Consider the following 21,327-nt stretch of genomic DNA (forward strand, 5'->3'; position numbering starts at 1 on the left):
GTGTAAGTTCTTGAAGTTTTGTATCATTTACTTGGCTCAGAGGACTGAATGAATGCCATCATAAAAACTGGATGGATTAAACAACTGAAACATTGAAGAACAATACAAAAATTATAATGAATATGTTATATGGTGCATATTTAGCTCCTCTCTAGAGTAGATACTTTTCTGATCAATGAGTTAATAGTCACGGAATATGGAAATGTGGAAAGGGAAAATGTGACGTTAGGCGACATTGTCTGAAAGCTGTTATATTGATGTCTTTTCACGGTTGAAACACTGATTGAGTGATTACATGAGACAGGATGTGGATTTCTGTAAAATGCGCTCCTTTAAACATACCTTCAGATTTTAATCCATGTTTATTGCATGCTGAAACTGGTTTTACAGTGGAAGAGATGATCAGTTAATGTGCGCCTCGCTCTGCTGCTTCTCTTGAACTAAGACTACAGTGATCTGTCACTCCACATTAAACAGCACCAAAACAGCATTTATTGTTTTAATACTGTAATAAAATGGACAGAATTTGAAATCTTAGACTTTGATTCATATCAAAAGTAACAAAGCACAAGACTTATTGTGATTTATTGGATAGGATGCGAACTGTTCCATTCAATAAATGAAAAAAAGCTAGCGACTAATTCTTTGGATTTAAGATTTTATATTGTTTCCTTAAGAATCCATTAAAATCAAGAAATCAATATTTGTTTCCCATTTGTATCTGATTTCATACTATATAAACTGGAATACTTTGGAAAACAATGTTAACTGACATTAAACAAGATGTGACCTTTCAGATTGAAAAACTAAGGACATTAGATAAGAGAAAAAGAAAAATTGCAGTAGGACTTCGAATCAAAACCTGATGGACTTTAAATCATGAAAAGTGAGTCACATGGCAGAATAAAATCCAGACCGAATGAAGCAATGCCAAAGCTATTTAGCTATTGGTAAATATTATTCAATAATGACACCAAGCTATAACATTTTGATTAGAGATGACAAGGACTATTCTTTTTTAGAATAACATGCACCAATGAATTGCTCACAAGGACATTCATTTTAATAAAAAAAGCATTCAGTTTTGAAATGTTGACTTTAAATCACCATTGAAAATTTATACCACTGCTAATTTATCCCATGGCAGCTAAACTAGCAAAGGTTTCATAGAGCCATTAAGAATTAGCTGACAGATGTCTAAATGTTTGGATAGATTCTGACCGTGTAAGAAATATGACCAAATGTTCGGACGACATTAAATCACGCTGCAGTTAAATAAACTCAGACAATATTCAAACAAGTGCTGGTCAGTTTCCCTTTTAAAATGCCAACTCAAATCCACTTTAAAAGAGGGGAAAGCAGTGGCAGGACACACATTGGAAACTCAATATGGACTTTACACGTGTTCTCCCTTGGTAATCCATATAAAGCCCTTTATTTTTGGAGATCCCCAAGGGATAAACTGTGACCAACTGCTTGCAGCAACACAATTTTATGACCACTTAAATGCAGTAGTCGATTTAAGAGTGGGTGTGTGCACAGGATAAGCAGACAGGTAAATCACCTTCATGGTGAGTCATAAGGCTTTATTTGTTTACGCCACTCTTGAAACACTGCAAATTAACCCGCTAGACGTCAAAAGAGCATTGTTGTCTGCGGTGAAGCGGTTAAGCGCACAAGGAAAGTTTTATTAATCACTACTGTAGATACTGTAACTCAGTAGCATTCAAATGCATCAAAGGAAATTCCAGGCCAGTTAAATTAACAATTTGGTAAGGAGGTTAAAAAAATAAAATAAAATATAAATAAATAAATAAATAGTAATTGTTATTTTTTTAAATGAATAGATAAAATGCTAAATCATATTTGTCATAGATAAATAAGACATTCAATAAATAAAGTTTATTTTAATTTGTGTACACACACACACACACACACACACACACACAATAAACATAAGCAAAAGTGTCAATTTAAAAGTTTTTAATCTCCATAAAAGCAGTGTTCAAGTTTACCCACTTATTTAAAATAATTAATTATTGAAACATCTTTCTTCAGAACAATTTTATATATTTTTTGTCTAGTTTAGAGATACCAAACCTGATGTGAAAAAAGCACGGACAGCACTGACAACAAACAAACAAACAAACAAACAAACAAACAAACAAACAAACAGAAAAATAACCTTAACTGAGGTAAAGTGTAAATAAAATATAGCTATTAGTTAAAAGTTAAACTTTAGCTTAAAAGAAAATTTGAAAAATTGCCTTGGGAGCTAACTGAACTATAACTAAACATAAAAGCTTAACAAAAATAAAAGACCTATTGCAAATGGTAAAAGTGCATATCAAAATAGCTAAAACTGAAGCGAAAAAGAAATAAAAGCAAATTCAACTTGCTAATAAATACTAGCATAAAAATAATACTAAAACACAGATTGACATTGAAAAAGCGTCTTATGAGAAGAACAGTTAAACCTGGCTTCCTGTCAAATTAGGTCCGTTTTCTGATAACCAAAGCAGATTCATCATTTGGGGGAAGGTTGAATGCAGTTGTAGCTCATGTAAATCTGAAATGGACAGGTCCTCTTTTATCTACTTTCTGTGAAGTTCTCACAATTAAGCTACATTAGCATTTCACTGGCAGCTACTGCAGGAGGAGTGTCAGGTAATACAACAGGTAATAGAACACAGGTTGGGAAGGAGGAGAGGAAGTGAATGGATGTATGATGCTAATATCCTTAATGGTGGTCATCATTGTTTGGGCCATGTTGGGAAGCTATACAAGACATAAAAGAAAAGTAACTTTTGCTAACATCAAGCAGACTTTAAACTAGTTTTCAAAGAAAGGAAACATTTAATGCTGGCCACCTGAGACTCTGTTTAAGGAAAAAAGTCACAGAGTCAAATGCGAAAGGTGAGATCAAAGAGTTATATTTTAAAATGCATTTAAATAAAAATGTTTTTTTTTTTTTTATTCAGTTGTATTTCACAATATTACTGTTTTAACTATTTTTGATCAAATAAATGCAGCCTTGTTGAATTTAAGTGGACCTGAAAAAAATAAATAAAAAATTGTAGGCTATTCTAAACTTATGGCCGGTAATGTATGCAAATCTAAAATGTATATTCAAATCTAAATATAATGGTTTTTAGATGTGGTGTGTAACAAGATAATGTGCCATAGCGTCTTTAATAAAAGCACAAATAAATAACCTTCTCAATATTTGGTTAATATGCCTAAATATTTGGTTACAACGTTAAAAGGCTGCCATAAAATTCACCCACAGATGAGCTCATGGTTTATGTGGAGGTGTCCTTCCTGTTTCATCATCTGCCTCATGCTCAGAGTTTAAAAACTTACCCACCCATAATCGATCATGCCTTAATTATACCATTTGCATGCACTAAAAATTTACAAAATATGTATGAACAGTGATACTATATTAGATTACTTTGATACGTGAAGGTAAATGTACTGTATTGTGAATCTTTTGGTTTATATAGAGATGTTTAACAGACATGTATGGTCAAAACTGAACATACAAGACAAATACCATTCCTTCTCTATAGAAAAGCCTATAATGAAAATGTATGTTCATTGTCCTTCGTAGCTCAGAAGTTATTTATGGAGAGCTGGCATATATGTGGATTCTGACAGCATTCCAGAATTAATGAGTGTAGCCTGAGATGGCATGTCACTGTTTGTTTAACCTCGGATTTATAAAACTCCTTAATAAAAGGCCTTTGAAAATATATGCTTCTTCAGCTCAGTCTGAGCTTGAGCCCCCATACACCAGCTTTGATTGAAAGGCGGTCAGAATGTAAAGGATTCTTTCATGTCAGCAATTAACACATGAGCATTATAAATGCAGCCGATTCAAGATGCAAGATGGCAAGTTAGATTTATCAGCTGTAGCATGACATCTTGGTTTAATCTTACTATCTTATGTCATTCAAACAGTAATGTGGTTAATAATGTGAAGCATAAGCCATGCAGGCTCTTGGAAGAAGCCAGATCTACTGAATGTGTGAACCATGTGTCTTATCATTGACAGTCTGAACACCATTTGAAATTAAACATTAAAAACGAAGCCAAATATTGGTATCGCTAAAGTTCCAATGGTGTTGACCAGGTTAAAACTCTAAAAGATAATAAGACATGTGAAAACAGTAAAAAGAGGGAAGATGGACAGCTAAACAAGACCTGAGAATTTCCCAAAGCCCAAAAGTCCTTAGGTCAGTTTAGAAGTGTACAAGCTATGCCTACATTAGCAGCTCTTACAAAAACAACTTCTACATTCTAGGAGGGAAACACTGACCTTATTTCTACCAATAGACTTCAGGGTTTTGTTTTCTAAGCTTTACACCCCAAAAATGTGGCCTTTATCTATCTGCAAGGTTGCCACGACTCTACAAATATGGAGAGAATAGGACAAAGAAGAGTAAGGTCAATACATTCGCCCACTGTTGCCCTCATTTATTCTGCTGAGCTTGACATAAGCAAACAATCCTCGCTTACAGCTTAGCAACTATTTGGACCGCCACAGACTGAAGTTACTTTTCTATGGGCCTATGGTATCCTCAAACTCAGAAAATAAACCATTGGGGGTCCTACATTTGTACTAGATGTGCGGGACCAAAGAGTGGAAAAAAAAAAACCTTTCCTCTCCTTAGCAATGTAACCATCCTGAAAACACTATTTAAATTGAAAAAACTATTTAAATTAAAATGTGCACATTTGAACGAACCAAGTTCTTCTTTAGTCATCAAAACATGATCATTGGCTATGAATAAACTCAATTAAAGGGTTAGTTCACCCAAAAATGAAAATTAGGCAATTTATTAGTTACCCTGAAGTCATCCTCGGTGTAGATGACTTTTTTCCTTCAGACAAATCCATTTGGAGTTATTTAAAAAAAATTGTCTTTGATCTTTCAAGCTGTTTAATGCTCCTCAGCAGATGTTGCACTGCATCAGTCCAAGATAAGTTTTATAAAAAGCATAAGTTATGGCCGGATTTTCATTTTTGGGTGAACTAACACTTTAAGACTCACATTTGAGGCCATTGATACAGTTTTGGGTGACTTAAAAAAAATAAACGCTTGAAGCAGTAGCAGAAGAACAACAACAACAGCAACAAAGAAGAAAGTATAAGAACAAGAAAAACAACATGAACAAAGTTTAAATAAGAACAAATACTATGGTGAAGATCAACAAAAATAGGGATGGGTGATATATCGCATGCAATTGTCACGCACATTTTGTCACTAAAGCCGGTTCCCTGACTAGCGGTAAATCGCCATCACCTGCTTTCAAAAGGGGCGGCATTTAATAGACAGAACTGTAGATCACTGACAAGCTACGCAATATTGCGTTCATTATCGAAGGCGATTCATCTGCGATAATGAAAGCATACATTTGAAAGCAGGTGATGGCAATTTACCACTAATCAGGGATCCGGCTTTACTGACGTAATGCATGTGACAATCGCACGCGATATATCGCCCATCCCTAAACAACAACAAAGAAGAGCAAAGAAGGACAAGAAGACAATGATGTAAAAAAGAACATGAAGAATGAAGAACAAAACATAGAACAAAAAAAGAACAAAGTACAAGACGACGCAGATGAAAAACAAAGAACATGAGAAATGAAGACCAAGACGAAGAACAACAAAGAAAAACAAAAGGAGGATAATTACATTAGGACGAAAAACAAAGCAAAACAACAAGGACAAAAAAGGACAAGATGAAAAAGAAAAACAATAACTTTTTGACTTAAGAGTCAACATTAAATATTTTTTTAAAAGAGTCCAAACACCCAACTATATGCATGGCTACTCCTCAAATTTGCTCAATACCACCAACAAAAAAAAAAAAAAAAGGATGACACCGATGGGAAAGTTCAGTTTCCACATATTGAGCAGCCTCACTTGGATAGATTGAGCAAACATTGCCTTTGTGTGCCCATCCCATTGCCTCTGATGTGGCCTGACAGCAAGAGCATTATGGGAAGGCTGGTTCCTTCAGGAGTGGTATTGCAGCTGTCTCCTGTTTATCGTCTTCCTCTGGGTCTGGGTATCAATTAGCCTGGCAATGGAGAAAGTGCAATCAACACTACTCAAACGAAACCCATAGCGTGCCAAATGTGAGAACTGAAGACTTACATCTCTTTAAAACAAATGGTTCCCACCATCATGTGTATGACGAGCAGCCAAAAGTCTTTATGGTCTTTTAAGGAATTACTTAAGGTTATGGAGGCATTTTAAGTGCTTGTTAAACTTGTTCCATTTGTTTTAACCACCAAGAGAGCATGAACTCTTCATTCATCATATAATTCCTCATCTGGCTTAACTGAAATTACATTTGTGACCCTGTAATTGCAAATGTACTTCAATCAAACAGCAAAGACTTTTATTTGCTCCAAAAGCAACACTTTATCTAAAAAGAAGTACAAAGCTTAATAAAAAGCAACATTTTAAAAAGACATTTGGAGAAGCTTGTTTTTATTAAGAAACAATTGAATAATTATCTTTTGTTTTTGCGTTTTAAGCCTTATAAATCCTCTTATTGCTATAGTACATAAAACTGCATGACTGCTGTAAGAGCGAAACAAATAAATTATTCCATATTGCTCTAGTGAGACTCACTTTGCTGTATTTCTGTGATTTCAATTATTTCTGTGTAATTTACAAAAGTAACTTCTAAATGAAAAGCTCATTACACTTTCAATAAATTTAAAAGTTAACTGAAAGCCAATTTGATAGTGATGGTTAAAATGAAAATGATCTACTGAGGGGGGGAGGGTAAAATGCTATAGTTTTTTTTATACTGTTAAAGAGTTGGATTCCCATGCTAAACATGGACAAAGTTTCAAAAATTAAGTTGTACGGTTTGTCACAAGTTTCGGAAAGTTTTTTTCGAGTATGGCTCTGTGTGACGTTAGATGGAGCGGAATTTCCTTATATGGGTCCTAAGGGAACTTCTGCCGGAAGAGCGCGCGCTCCCATATAGCAGAGCAGAGACGAGACATTCACTGACCAGAGCGAGAGCGAAATGTCACAAAAGAAGTGTGTTTTTGGTTGCGAGGGCAAGACAACCCTGCACAGATTACCCCAAAAAAAAAAAAAAAAAAAACAACATCAAGGGAGTTTATTTTTAAAGAGCATCGACGGAGTTGTGCAAGTGTTTTTGTATGTTCCCTGCATTTCGAAGATGCTTGTTTTACAAACAAGGCCCAGTTTGACGCCGGATTTGCATATTGTTTATTTCTTAAGGATAATGCAGTCCCATGAAAAAGGGTCACGATCGTGTGTTGGAACCGCAGGCGGTGAGTAAAACTGCTTCAAATATCTCTGTGTTGTTAACTTAGCTATCGGCGCGTAAGCACATCAAGTTAACCTTGTACACCTTTAAAGAAAAAAAAAAAGACGACAAAGTGGAACTTAGTCATTTTCCAAAACCGCTAAGTGTAACGGAGGCCAGCGAGCAGTAGTGGAGGTAAACCCATAGACAGTAAAATAAATGGACACAGCGCCCCATTGGAACTCAATTGAGACAAGTGAAGCATTTTTAGCATTTTTTAGCACTTCCGTTTCTGACGCGCAGACTCAAACGAAGCTTGACGACATCAGCAACATGTCTGACAGATGTAAATCTTCTAAGTGGCTGTGCGTGCAAACTGCCATCGTTAATCTTGCAGAGACTGCGAGCTTGAGCGGGGAATTCTTTGTCGTGAGTGAGCAGGAGTAAGTATTCTGATTAATTATTTTGTATAGTATTTTAAAATGTAACGCCAGTACGCCATATTAAGTTAATTGCCTGCGAGCTTCTCCTCCTGTCTGTACGGTAACGTGACAGAGAGTGGAGTGGTTATGACGCAATCGTTAGCCTATTTTTTACAAAAACTGTTTATACGGGGCAATAATGTAACATAGAAGGTAATGGAGCCCTTTATACATTGTTGTGTATCTTTAAAAAATAAATAATGGACAAACAGAGTATTTAAACGCCTCAGATGTAAAGTTATTCGCTGTCAAAGTGACGCCAAAATTAATGGGAGTCAATGGGAATGCTAATGCAAGTGAAGTTCTGCTAAAAGATGGCAGCCCCCACCCGACTTCAACTTCCGGTCGAGTTCCTTGCCGCCTGGGTAAACCTCCCCGATCTCAAGAGACGCACTAGCAACAGACGCTAGTGGCTGTAGCCATTTAGCCTCCTTGTTAGAGGAGACCCGGGTTCGAGCCCCGGGGAGCGAGGAGCGAGTGCGTGGAGCGTCAGAAAAGACCCGGGAGAGAGGGTTTACATAAGCAAATATATACAGTTTCAATACATACCACATAGAGACGCTGTTGTAGTCGTTGCTGCTGCTGCTCTCGTTCAGTTTCAGCCTCGGGATCTGATTCTGGATCATAAATAAACAGCTGAATCTGACTGTTAGCCATGGTTTGTTTTGGATGATGTTTATTTTTTCCTCAAGGTAATGTAACAACTTCAAAACGCTCTCAACGCAAAAGCCTACTCGCGCTCGTGATTCTTTAGCTCCGCCCACACGTCACTGCTCCAGCGGCTCTTGTTTTTCCGAAAAAAATCGGCACAGACTATTTTTCCTCTTATAAATATAATAAAACTAAATACTTTTTGGAGATATGAAGGATGCAGTACTACTCTATAGGTACTCAAAATTAACAGGAGATTGAGTGAAAATGAGCATTTCACCCCCCCCTTTAAATCAAAAGTTATTTTACAGGCCTGATTTGTTCACATTAAATAATGGAAAGGGGACTTTATGCACATTTGAAGTATACATTTTCCGAATAAACACATATTGAAGAAATAATAAATAACTACATTTTATTTAAAGAAGTTCAATCTACGCAATTTCAATCTTGAGATTATATGGAAAACAAAACACAAACCTGGGTTTGTTTTTCGGTGCAATATCTGGCAACACTGCATTGCTGGCATGACTACATCAGCAGACGCTTGTTTACACCAGACGCAAGTGGCATACTTTTTTTTTTTGTTGAAATCCAAGAGCTTTCTGACCCTCCATAGGTAGAAAGGGAACTAACACATTCAAGGCCCAGAAAGGTAGTAATGACATTGTTAAAACGGTCCATGTAACATCAGTGGGTTAAACCTTAGTATTTCAAAGCCACAAGATTCCTTTGTACACAATGAAAACAAAGGATTTGGAATGGAATGAGGGTGAGTAATTAAATGACAACACTTTCTTTTTTGGGTAAAATGTCCCTTTAATCCTTTCCGTGAGAGAAAGAAGAGTAGGAATCAGAACGTGATGCCCGAGTCAAATAAAAAGAAAAGCAAATGATTAGAAAAACTACAGAAGTCTGGTCCAACCCATTCACAGAACAAGGCAATAGGATGGCCAAGAGAAGACTATGCTATAAAAGGCATAAATTACAGCCCAGTCATGTTTCTCCTTAAACTAGTCATTAAGATTTGTGTCCACGTTAAGTGTTACACTGCTAGTCTGGCACATCAGCACCTTCTTTCTTCATACAAGCTGCGCGGCTCCCTTAAAACATCTGAATATCTACCAGTTGGGCTGAAATTCAGTCTTTGGCCTCCTTTCAGGTGGCTAATCATGAGCTCAGCAATGAAGGATCCTGCTGCACCTTGTGAATACATGAATCACATGAAACATTTGATCCATGTGTACTTTGACTCGGTCAAGCATCTCTCAGGACATTTCCTTCAAAAAGACCTCACCCAATCAAATTCGCTCAGTTCCATCCCACAAACTTGGAACTAGGTGGCCCTCGAGTCTCAGATGACCTCCTGAACACTGAGGAAGTTGACTGAGGCAAGCCCATTACGGTTACTGCGCTTCACGCTTGAATAAATCAAAGAAAAAAAGGCTAAACATGCCTCTGGCTGGCCTCAAGAGGAGAGAATCAGTTAGGACACATGTTTTTGACATTCAGTCTGATTTCATTTAGGGGAAATGAAGAGACAGGAAAACCTCAGCACACCCAAAGTACAGCCATTTTTATTATTTGGTTTGCTTCATGAGAACAGCGAGCAACACGCCTAAACCCCATTGTTACGACATCTCGGAAGCAAAAAAGGCACAATAAATGAGTCAGTCTGACAGAATCGTTTGCGAATCTGTCAGTAAAGTCTTAGCCAGTTTCATCCAAGTGATATTGAATAAGCTTGAAGACGGATTTGAAAAAAGGTTTCCACATCGCTCACAAGAAACTGAGGTCATGGCTTTCTAGCCAACATTCACTAACCATGCACATTAAAGCTTTGAAACTCTGCAGGTGCTGGCCAGCTGAAAGCTCTTTTCCACCAGGAAGCTGTAAAAGTCAACTTCACCCCTGTTGTGTACTGTGCTGTTATGGTTTTGGTGAGTGGAACCACTTGTGGTTAGTAAACAAGCCTATTGATGGAGTTTGTGTTCAGCCACCTCATCGGCGTCAAGACACTGGGCCACTCCATGATCATGTCTGGAGTTACAACTCCATCAAATCTGTTGGAAAAACATATTCAGGTAACTCGATCTGATCTTACCTAAAAAAAGAATAAAAAAAAAAAAAAAGTGTTTTCAAGTAATTGCAATACCAGCAATTCATACCAGTCTGTACAATAAAAAAGTACTGTGCACTGCCACACAACTGATAAGACTAATGTTACCAAAGGATCAGCAAAAGGCATTCAGACAAATAATCAAACCCGACACATTATCCTGTCCACTATTATTTCTGGCAATTACTCAAAAGTATAACTCCCAAGCTATTATCTTAAAGGAATAGTACTGTAAAATGTTAACTAAACTAAACTTCACTTAAGTTATAACTAAAATAAATGAATACATAATTTTTAACTTATTTCATTTCAGACAGGACCACTTTGGCAAGTTACTTGAGTTTATTGAACACAATTTATCTTTGGCGGTATGGTTCCTTATGGGGGATCCTGCTCCCAAATTAATTGAACATACAAGAGCTTAAATATTAACCCCCGGAACCATCAGCTTGGAAATACAAGAGTTTTCAGTGGTTAGTTTAAAATGTTTTAGCGGTCCTCCCAGAGTGAGTATTTTTAAGGCGACCGTTATTTTAGAATATTGTTGCCTCCTTCAATACAGAAAAATAAGGGAAGCCTGGGTGGGGGGGCACCCCTCTGGGCCATGATGACCAAAGGTCAAATGACGTGCCAGTGGTGGTAAAGCACAACTTAAAACATGTTTTCATAAAAATATTAATTGCTATTGAACTTTAGTAATTGTATAAGGTGGCGTGAACACAGATTTATAAAGGATTTAATATTTGTCATTGTTTGCAGACAGTAACACCATCCAAACAGTGAAACCACAAAATAAATCACCGATCTACAAACATTTCTAAATTCATGTAAACACACAATTTATCTGGAGCAGCCTCCACCATTCTTTCAAATCGACTCTCTGCCAAGAGACCCGCCCTCCTCGGACTCTGATTGGGCGTGAACCTGAAACAAACCAATCAATCCAACGATGGCAGCGAGTATTAAACAATCAGGGGCAGAATAGGACGAGTCTTCACAGAATGCGGGTGGGATGATCTGCATGAGATGCTGCATTGAAGACAACTCTGAAAATATGGGACAAACCCCATCCAGAATTGATTCTGGTGACTTCTGAAATAAATAAAAAAAATAAATAAAAACATTCTAAAAGAGATGGCTTTATTTCAAATGCCACTCTGTTATCACGGTTCATGCTGGTCTCCCCTGTACACAGATGATGGCAACAGTGAGTGTTTTTCCTGCTTGGGGAAATCCTACATGGAAGCCACGCTCGCAGGGACAGACTGTTCTCATTGTGAGAACATCAGTCTTGCCTCTCTGTGTTCTTGGATGGCCTTCTTATCATGGTGCACCCCGACTCCACTCGCCTCCATATTTCCCCTTCATCCGCCCTCACTACAAAACGGCACTGAAGAAAATGGACGAGTCAGTGGCTGTGCATCTTTGCCCACCCACAGCCATCGGCTAGAAGGCAAAGGCTGCTCACCCATCACCCATTACATTAAATCGATTGTAAAATCGATTTTCCATGTCTAAAAAAAAAAAGACGTTTCCTTTTTCAACTTCAAATAATGGACGAACGTAAAGAGAGCACTGGAAACGCACAAGTAAGCAATATTTCTTATTTATTGGCATGAAGTTTCGTGCAGAATAACAAACAGCAACAGGAGTGCAACATTCTCGAAAAAAATGTGTGTGCAGAGGGGACGGCTTGCATAACAAAATAAAAACATCACTGCAGACTTCAACCCGGCTGCCTTTATGATTTAGGCAATTCAAAAATCTCCAAGATTATTTTAAATAATGATTCAATCCATTTCAAACAACTGTTCAAAAAAATGAAACTTATGTCCAGCTGTTGAGAAGACGTGCTCCAACAGCACTGATGTCCCAGGGACACTCACGTGCAGCTGTGCAAGGTGGGGGTATTACTGCAATTTTTCCATCACAAAAGCCGGTCGCTGTCAGCTTGCAATGGTCCTTTTCAAAACTCAGAATCACCTGTAACTTGATGCGCGAATGAGGTGAATTCACGTTTCCCATGCCGCGATACCTGCAGACGTGCGTAAACGCGTCTTTACATTGACTTAATCATTCGCGTTTGGTGTGAATGCATCATAAGAGGTCGCATTCGACGTCACTGGGTCTTATAGGCGCGTAAAATTGCTGGTGTTTTCTGTCTAGCTTTCGCAAGATATACTGCACTTTCGGAATTCTTGATTTTCTTTTTCTTCTTTTTTTTGAGTTTTATTACATCTATATTTTTTAATCGTTTAATTATTTTAAAATGAATAGTGTACATATTTGGTTAAAAACAATTCCCTATTTTCATTTTCAAAACTTTTTTTGGTTGTTCCGATCGATTGTGCAATCTAAACTAAAAGTGACAGACCTATGTTATAGTGGGAAAAATAAAACATTTAAAAAATAAAAGAGAGAGAGAGAAAATTTCCTCTTCCGTTTCACATGAGTGTCCTGCCCCCTTGCAGCCAGTCACTCTAATTAATCCAACCCCTTGCCACATGGGCCAAGGTCTGGCAGGCCATCCCTGGAGTGTCAGAATGGGTTATGGGGATAATAAAATGAGGTTAGGCACTCCAATTCACTCAAAGACTCCCGCGTTTCAGCAGCGTGGTCTCCTCAAACACCACCAGTGTGCAGCATCCACAATGGTGCCAGTGCGCTCACTACACACCAGCTACAGGTGGAGAGGAGAGAGACTGATAGAGCCAGTCAAGTGGATTGGGATAATTAGGAGGCCATGATTGACAAGGGCCAGTGGAGGTAATTTGGCCAGGACACCGGGGTTACACCCCTACTCTTTATAAAAAGTGCCATGGGATGAATGATCATAGAGAGTCAGGACTAGAGCTGAAGATCTTTGCCCGAACCCGACGGGACCCGATGGGATATATTGTGTCCCCATCACTATTCTGGGGCATTAGGACCCACACTGACCACAGGGATAGCACCCCCTGCTGGCCTCACTAACACCTCTTCCTACAGCAGCCTAATTTTCCCAGAGGGTCTCCCATCTAGGTACTGACCAGGCTTAACTCTGCTTAGCTTCAGTGGGTGCAGGGTGATATGGCTATGGAGGATGACTACACTGAAGCAAATACTCTCACAGATTCTCACAGGGGACCGGTTCTTTTCTCTGAGCCCGAAAAATGCATACTTTCACATAGAGATAGCCCCCAGTCACAGATAATTCTGAAGAATCGCCTTCAAGGGAGTGGCTTATCAGTACACGGGCCTTCCCTTCAGACCGTTTCTGGCTCATCACATTTTTATGAAGTGGCTCTTTCCCCTTTCAGGCAGATGGGAATCCACATTCTCAACTACCTTGACAACTGGCTTGTTTTGGCCCAGTCGGAGGGAGAACAAAAAAAAAAAAACAAAAAAAACAACACACACTGGACCCTTCTCCTCTTGAAGCACACGGGGTGCCAAAAGCACGCTGTCCCCCAGACAGTGAATCATTCCTGGGAACAGACAGATGAGAGCCATAGTCGCACCAGAATGTGCTCTGGCAATATGGAAATTTGCGGGCTCTTTCAAAACCGGTGCCACTAACGCTCTCAAAATGTTTCAGAGGATGCAGAGCCTCATGGCTGCAGCGTCACCAGCACTAGAGCAGGGCCTGCTTCATATGCAGCCCCTTCAGTGCTTGCTGAAACCGCAGGTTCCATTTCATGCATGGAGTCATGGACGCCTGCATAGGTGAGCCTGGACCACAAAACCAGTCTTAAGTCACTGGGGTATATTTTTTGCAAAAGCCAAAAAACACTGTTTGGGTCAAAATTATTGATTTTTCTTTAATGCCAAAATCATTAGAAAATTAAGATCATGTTCCATGAAAATATTTTGAACATATCCTACCGTAAATATATCACAACTTAACTTTTGATCTGTAATATGCACGGCTAATAATTTATTTGTACAACTTCGAAGGCGATTTTCTCAGTATTTAGAGTTTTTTTTGCACCCCCAGAACCCAGATTTTTTTTTAAATAATTGTATGTCGGCCAAATATTGTCTTATCCTAATAAACCACACATCAATGGAAAGATTATGTAGCTTTCAGCTGATGTATAAAAAAAAATTCACACTTAAAAAGGGTTTTGTGGTCCAGGGTCACATATTAGGGTGTACCAAGCCTGTGTAACAGCCCCGGCCCCTTGGAAGAACTCTAGCTGGATGGTCCAGGGCATGGCCATGGTAATGGTTAGCAGGAGAAAGGTTGTCTTAACAGATGCCTACAAAACAGGTTGGGGGGCCCTGTGCGAGGGCAAGCTGAGTTTTGGCCATTGGTTGAAAGCGGAAAAAGGGCTTCAAATCAACTGCTTGTAAATGCAAGCAGTGTATTCCTCCTGTGCTAATCCGCTTGGACAACATGTCTGTGCACATACACCAGACGAATTAAACTAAGGAGTTGACATGTTGTCTTGAAGCAATGTCCCCTCTGTGGATGCGTTTTGTTATTCGATCACCCTGATCGCGTAGGTAATCTGGCATTTAAGGGAACAGGGGCACATAGTTCTCTTGGTGGCCCCACTCTGGAAGAACCAACCTCGGTTTTCAGAGCTTACTCTGCTACTTGAAGCACCCCCATGGCTCATTCTGCTGAGATGAGATTTCATGGGTTCTGTAGTGGGCTCTGTAACTTTGGTCACTCGTCAGGAGTCTACAAGCCTCCCAGAGTGCGTATTAAACACGAAGTGGTCCGCTTTCTCCGCTTGGTGCCTAAACCGCAGTCAAGAATCATCTACCTCGGACCTCAGTGATTTTGTCCTTCCTGCAAGAGCTGCTGGATAAGCTGGATCCTCTTCCAAGCTCAAATTATACATAGCAGCTATAGCAGCCTCCCATCCCCCTATAGCGGGCCAATCGGTGGGCAGGAGCAACTCTGTTGTCTGCTTCATGAGGGCCAGGAGGCTGAATCCGCCATTGCCCCCTCACTATCCCTACATGCGATTTGCCCAATGTGCTGAGGGCTGTGAAGGGCCCTCCTTTTTAGCCGCTACAGTCTACTGACCTTCGGACACTGTTGATAAAGACTGCTCTACTTCTAGCACTAGTGTCATTAAAACGAATAGGAGACCTGCAGGTGCTTTCGGTAAGCCCTGCCTGCCTGGAATTCGGGCCCAATGACTCCAAGGTCATCCTGAAACCAAGGCATTGTTATACACCCAAGGTGCTCTCCACTCCATCCAGAGCACAGGTCATCATGCTCTTGGTGCTTCCAGAAATTATCCTTGCTCTGCACTTTTAAAGATCTGAGGATTTACATTGAGCGTTCCGCCCAGTTTAGGTGGTCGGAACAACTTTTTATTAGTTTTGGTGACCACGCCAAAGGGCATCTGGTCATGAAGCAGAGGCTTTCTAGGTGGATAGTAGATGCCATCACACTAGCATACTCTTCCTTGGGCCTGCAATGCCCCATCAGAGTACAAGCCCATTCCACCAGAGGCATCGCCTTTTCTTGGGCATGGTCTAGTGGTGTGTCCATTACAGAGATCTATGTGGCAGCTAGCTGGGCCACACTGTCCCTTAGCTAGGTCTTATAACCTGGATGTCCTGGCCTTGCAGGCCAGAGTCCTTACTGACAGAGAGTCCTTGACAATAACACGCTCAAGCTCTTTCAGCCCAGGGAGTGAAAAAGTTGTAGAGTCCTCTGGAAAGATTACCCAGGCTGGGCGTGACATCTGTGAGTTTAGCCCGTTTAGCCTTGGAGAATATTGTTATACCGTATTTTCTGCACTATAAGGTGCACCGGATTATAAAACGCACCTTCAATAAATGGCCTATTTAAGAACTGTTTTCACATATAGGGCGCACCGGATTATAAGGTGCATAGAATAGAAGATACTGTAAGTCAAACGTTAGACTGGGTTTGTGTTATGCATCCACTAGATGGAGCTGTGCTAAAGGGAATGTCAACATTTTGACAGAGCGCCTTGATCCATATATGAGGCGCTCCGGATTGTAAGGCGCACTGTTGTTTTTTGAGAAAATTAAAGGCTTTTAAGTCCGCCTTATAGTGCGGAAAATATGGTACTTCCCTATGTGTGTTGGATGCTTAAGGAGGTTATATTATGCAGTCGTTCCTCTACCATAGCACAGAGTTATTGTACTGGTTTCCCATAGTGTTTTTAAGCAAGACCCAGTACAAGTGAAGTACTGACAGGGAATGTACTCAGTCACTAACGTAACCTTGGTTCCCTGAGAATCGGAAATGAGTACTGCGTTGCTGGCTGTGCTGTGTAGCGGTTGTTGCTTCAGTCGAAGAAACCCAAGGATCCTGTGGCAAAACGCTTGCTTGGGGGAAGTCTTGGCCTAATGGTTAGAGAGTAGGACTCCCAATCGAAAGGTTGTGAGTTCTAGTCTCGGGCCGGACGGAATTGTGGGTGGGGGGAGGGCATGTACTGTTCTCTCTCCACCTTCAATACCACGACTTAGGTGCCCTTGAGCAAGGCATCGAACCCCCAACTGCTCCCCGGGCGCCGCAGCATAAATGGCTGGCCACTGCTCCGGGTGTGTGCTCACAGTGTGTGTGTGTTCACTGCTCTGTGTGTGTGCATTTCGGATGGGTTAAATGCAGAGCACAAATTCTGAGTATGGGTCACCATACTTGGCTGAATGTCACTTCACTTCACTTCACTTCACTTATATAGCCAGATTGCCCCACCCATTCTGGTGGGCTTTGTCACCATTCTTTCGTTTTTTTAATACACCGGATGAGCCAATGGCAGTGCAGTTTCACCATGTGATTGAAAATAAAAAGGCTTCAGGAGAAAAAAAAAAAAGTGTCTTTTCCCCCATAGTGTCTTTTAAGCAAGACGCAGTACTCATTCCCGTATCTCAGGGAATAGAGTTTACGTTAGTCACAGTGTATTTTTATAGCATATATTTTTAATGATACTATTCATACAGGACTCCTTTTTTGTTTTACAGATGCCAGTCATATTGGTTTGGATCAAGAGGAGGTTGCTTATGACGGTTTTAATTTTTGGTTGAACTTTCCCTTTAACAATCACTTCTCAAATATGTCCAAATCATGGGTAATTGAAAAGCCTCCGCAAGCCAGCATGACTAAAAACAAGGAGTCTTTGTTTATTCCAGTTAGCATGACAGAAAGATGCAAAGTCACAGCAATAGCATCTAGATGAAGCCAATTAAAAAATGTGTACTGGCCAGAGTTTGTCTTCAGAGAGTACATAGGCAAAGAAATCAACTCCAGCTTTCAAAGTATCGCTGCCCTTTAAAACCGCCTGTTCATCTGTGGACAGATTGACTGCGAGCGAGCGAACAAACGAACGCCATGGCGAGCTGCAACACGAGGGTGAACGAGTTGAGTAAAATGTAGAGGCCTCAATCCCTAGAAGCCGACTAAAACATCTGAACCCATTTCACAAAGAACGGTTTAATAAAAATCCAGATGTGCACTTTATGTTCAAGGATATCTTTATAAAATGACCATGAAATAGAACTCAAAGGCAGATTTTCATCCAGATCTGTCAAGGCTTGCAATATAACGCCAAATTGTGGTAAAGGGAATACAACCTAGAGTATGGGTTTCAGCTTAAGCATGAAACGCTACTGCCTAGAGGGCTTTCAATGTGTGTGCGCCTGAGAAATGATGATTCCCTCATCAGTCCTCGATATTTTACAGTCAATAGAAACATCACCACATTGACCAAGTGTGCTGCGTTTTGGCATAATGTATCATTTAAAAGCCATACAAATGAGGTAAGAAAAAATAACAAAACAGCTCAGTGACATGGAGGGCTGCACAAATAATCCTTAATCTTTCTACTTGAACGAAAAGCACAATTGTTCCCCTGCCTGCTGGATGAAGTGCTGTTGGTTCTTCATTTAAGAAGACACGGTTCGAAAAAACTGTCCTGCAATGTAATGCAAGGTCCTGCAAATACACACGCTACCCCTTAAGTAAGGTCACATACTGTACTCGTGCTAAACAACTGTCTGCCAGCGCTGGATTCGTGTATCTCGAACCGAACAGCTCATGTTGGTCTACTGACCACAATCTCTCACACCTGAAATATTTCTTCTGGCCTAACAACTCGGTGAGAATAGGCTGAGATGTCATTGTACTTTTTTCCTTTGCTTAACCTGCAATTATTCGTACTTATTGTGACCAAAAAACATAATTTGGATGAGCATATTCATGTATAAACTCTTTCAATGATGAAGTGATTTGGTGGCTTGGTTGAAAGCTATACATTTTCTTACTGAAAAGGTCAACAACCTGACTGCAAGTAACTTTGTTGAGAGCTACAAGTCCCATAGTAAAAGTAAGCAAGACAACAACACAACCTTGATTTAAAAATGATCAGAAGTTCAGATGAAAAACAATATTTAATTGGGCTTTGCTATGGTATTCTAAAATACTATAAATGTATACATGCAGATAGATATGTATTGTGATATAGGAGCTACTTATCTAATATTAAAGGTCCTCAAAATATTTCCAATAAAGATTTGGTGAAAGAAGGAAAAAAGTAGATCAGAAGTTTGACTGTGCATAAGGCATTTAAATATTTTTACAGTAGCTATGTGAGACACTGGACCACAAAACCAGTCTTAAGGGTATATTTCTAGTAACAGTAAAAAAAAAAAAAAAAAATTTTTTTTTTATTGTGGTATGGTTCAAAATTATAGATTTTTTTTAAATGCCAAAAATCATTAGGAGTAGAGATAAGTAAAGATCATGTTCCATTAAGATATTTTGTAAAGTCCTACCCTAAATACAAACCTTAATTTTTGATTAGTAAAATGCATTGCTAAGAACTTCATTTGGACAACTTGATCGTTTTTTGGCACCATTTAGATTTCAGATATTCAAATAGTTGTATCTCGGCCAAATATTGCCAGATCCTAATAAACTAAACATTAATGTAAAGCTTATTTATCCAGTTTTAAGATGATGTATAAATCTTAATTTAGAAAAATTGACATTTAACGTTTTGTGGTCCAGGGTCACATATATTGCATGTTGATGAGACCAACACGTGTTATGGACAGTTTGAAGTTTTACGAATTGGCGATTTTCATTTGAATTTGTATGAAAACATACAGTTTCTAGGAAAACAGCCATGATGCTTCATGCTTAACTTCACCTCTGAACCTCAGTGGAGCAAGAGCAGATTGTATGCAAAACTGTGTTAGATTTGGATGTTTTTGTGAACCTCCATTGGTCAACCCACAAAAAAAAAAAAAACAAAAAAAAAAACACTGGAATTCAATATGCAAAAAGCTAGCAGGAACAACAGTCTTTGAACAACTTGGCAGTAAGATGACATCTAATGACTACTATACTCTGGGAATGGCTGTGGAGAATGACTGGAAGTGTCACACACACACACACACACACACACAGTCAAAGTTCCATTCTGAAGAAATCAATGAAGTAGTTGAAAAATGAATCTTTTCATTTTCCATATTAGCAGTCAATATAAGCTACTATTACTCAAACTAGTAGTCACTTTGGAAGATAAACTAAATACCTTGAAAGATACAGTTTATGACTTATTTAGCTCAAAAACAGCTCTCATACTCAAATAGAAAGTAATCTCCATTGTTACTGAAATATGACTCACCTTAAGACATTTAGAGCAGCACCTCAAACAATCATCTAGTCAGCCGTGTTTGGTCAATACTTCCAGTAAATCAGTTAGCCTGAGGGTTAGTTCTCCACCATGCTTCTTCAACCAAAAGACCTTCTGTTAAAAGCTTGATAAACTTCCTCCACTTTTCCAAATAATGGCCCAATTAGAGTGGAAAACCTCAGGATTCTTTGATTATCTGTTCTGTCTGCCTTAAGGCAGGTGGACTGCATGCCCCATCTCTGCTACACAAACTGTTAATGACGCTGCTCCTCTCAGTGGATTGTTAGCTTGAAGTTAATTAAGTGAATGGCAGCCATTTTGAAAGCTCCAATATCAAAGCTATCTGGTTTGTATATCCTTCATGAACAAATGAAAACTAATTGCAGAAAGAGTTGCAAAATTATTGTTCACAAATTGTGGAGACCAGCGACATGTTAAAAAAAGACTATAGACTACCAGAATGAAGTAAACTTTTTCTACCAGAAGTTTGGATAGATAGATAGATAGATAGATAGATAGATAGATAGATAGATAGATAGATAGATAGATAGATAGATAGATAGATAGATAGATAGATAGATAGATAGATAGATAGATAGATAGATAGATAGATAGATAGATAGATAGATAGATGGTATTGTTATTGTTGGCACACATATGTTGCTTATACCATAAGATGGCAGGTTGATTTGTTGAGGTCTGAGAGTTATGAGGGTAAATGTGAAAAATGTTACCCCAGCCTCTACTCTCTCAGCGATTTTGTTGACTTAAGTTCAGAACCCTAAATTGACAGCACATGTGAAGCCAAAGCCTGTGTCCCTACCTGTTCAGCTGCTTGTTTTCGGGGTTTGTCCCAAGGAAATACCATCAGAGCAGATCCTGCCACATAATGCTTCACTCATGCTTCTCTATGGTCTGACATTCTGGGAAGAAAGAACCAAGCAATGTTTTTAATTTATCGAAAGGTCAGATGAAACCTGTTCTCTGAGAGGTCGCATGGATACAAATCAAGCATTGAAAAAAAAAAAAAAAGAGAGAACTCATTAAAAAACAGACTGACATCCTCTTTTGACTAGCTGAATAATTTGTTTTGTATGGGGATAACAGCAAAGACTTTCAAGAAAGGCTTTCTTCAGAAGGAACAGCTGGCTCTCC

The 21,327-nt window shown here is 39.2% G+C and overlaps 1 protein-coding gene across 4 annotated transcripts in view; it reads right to left on the bottom strand.

The window, feature by feature from the left end:
- LOC113042254 (extracellular sulfatase Sulf-1-like) overlaps positions 1-20,398 on the bottom strand; it is a 96,962-nt gene extending 76,564 nt beyond the window's left edge. Inside the window, exon 1 of one of the 4 annotated variants that reach the window (XM_026200930.1) lies at positions 20,164-20,398. The gene's annotated coding sequence lies outside the window, so the exon portion shown is untranslated. The remainder of the gene's footprint in view (positions 1-20,163) is intronic. The other 3 variants (XM_026200933.1, XM_026200934.1, XM_026200935.1) reach the window with 3 other exon arrangements.
- Between the last annotated feature and the right edge of the window lie 929 nt (positions 20,399-21,327).

The sequence above is a fragment of the Carassius auratus genome, chromosome 24, assembly GCF_003368295.1.
Source record: "Carassius auratus strain Wakin chromosome 24, ASM336829v1, whole genome shotgun sequence".
Taxonomy (NCBI): Eukaryota; Metazoa; Chordata; class Actinopteri; order Cypriniformes; family Cyprinidae; genus Carassius; species Carassius auratus.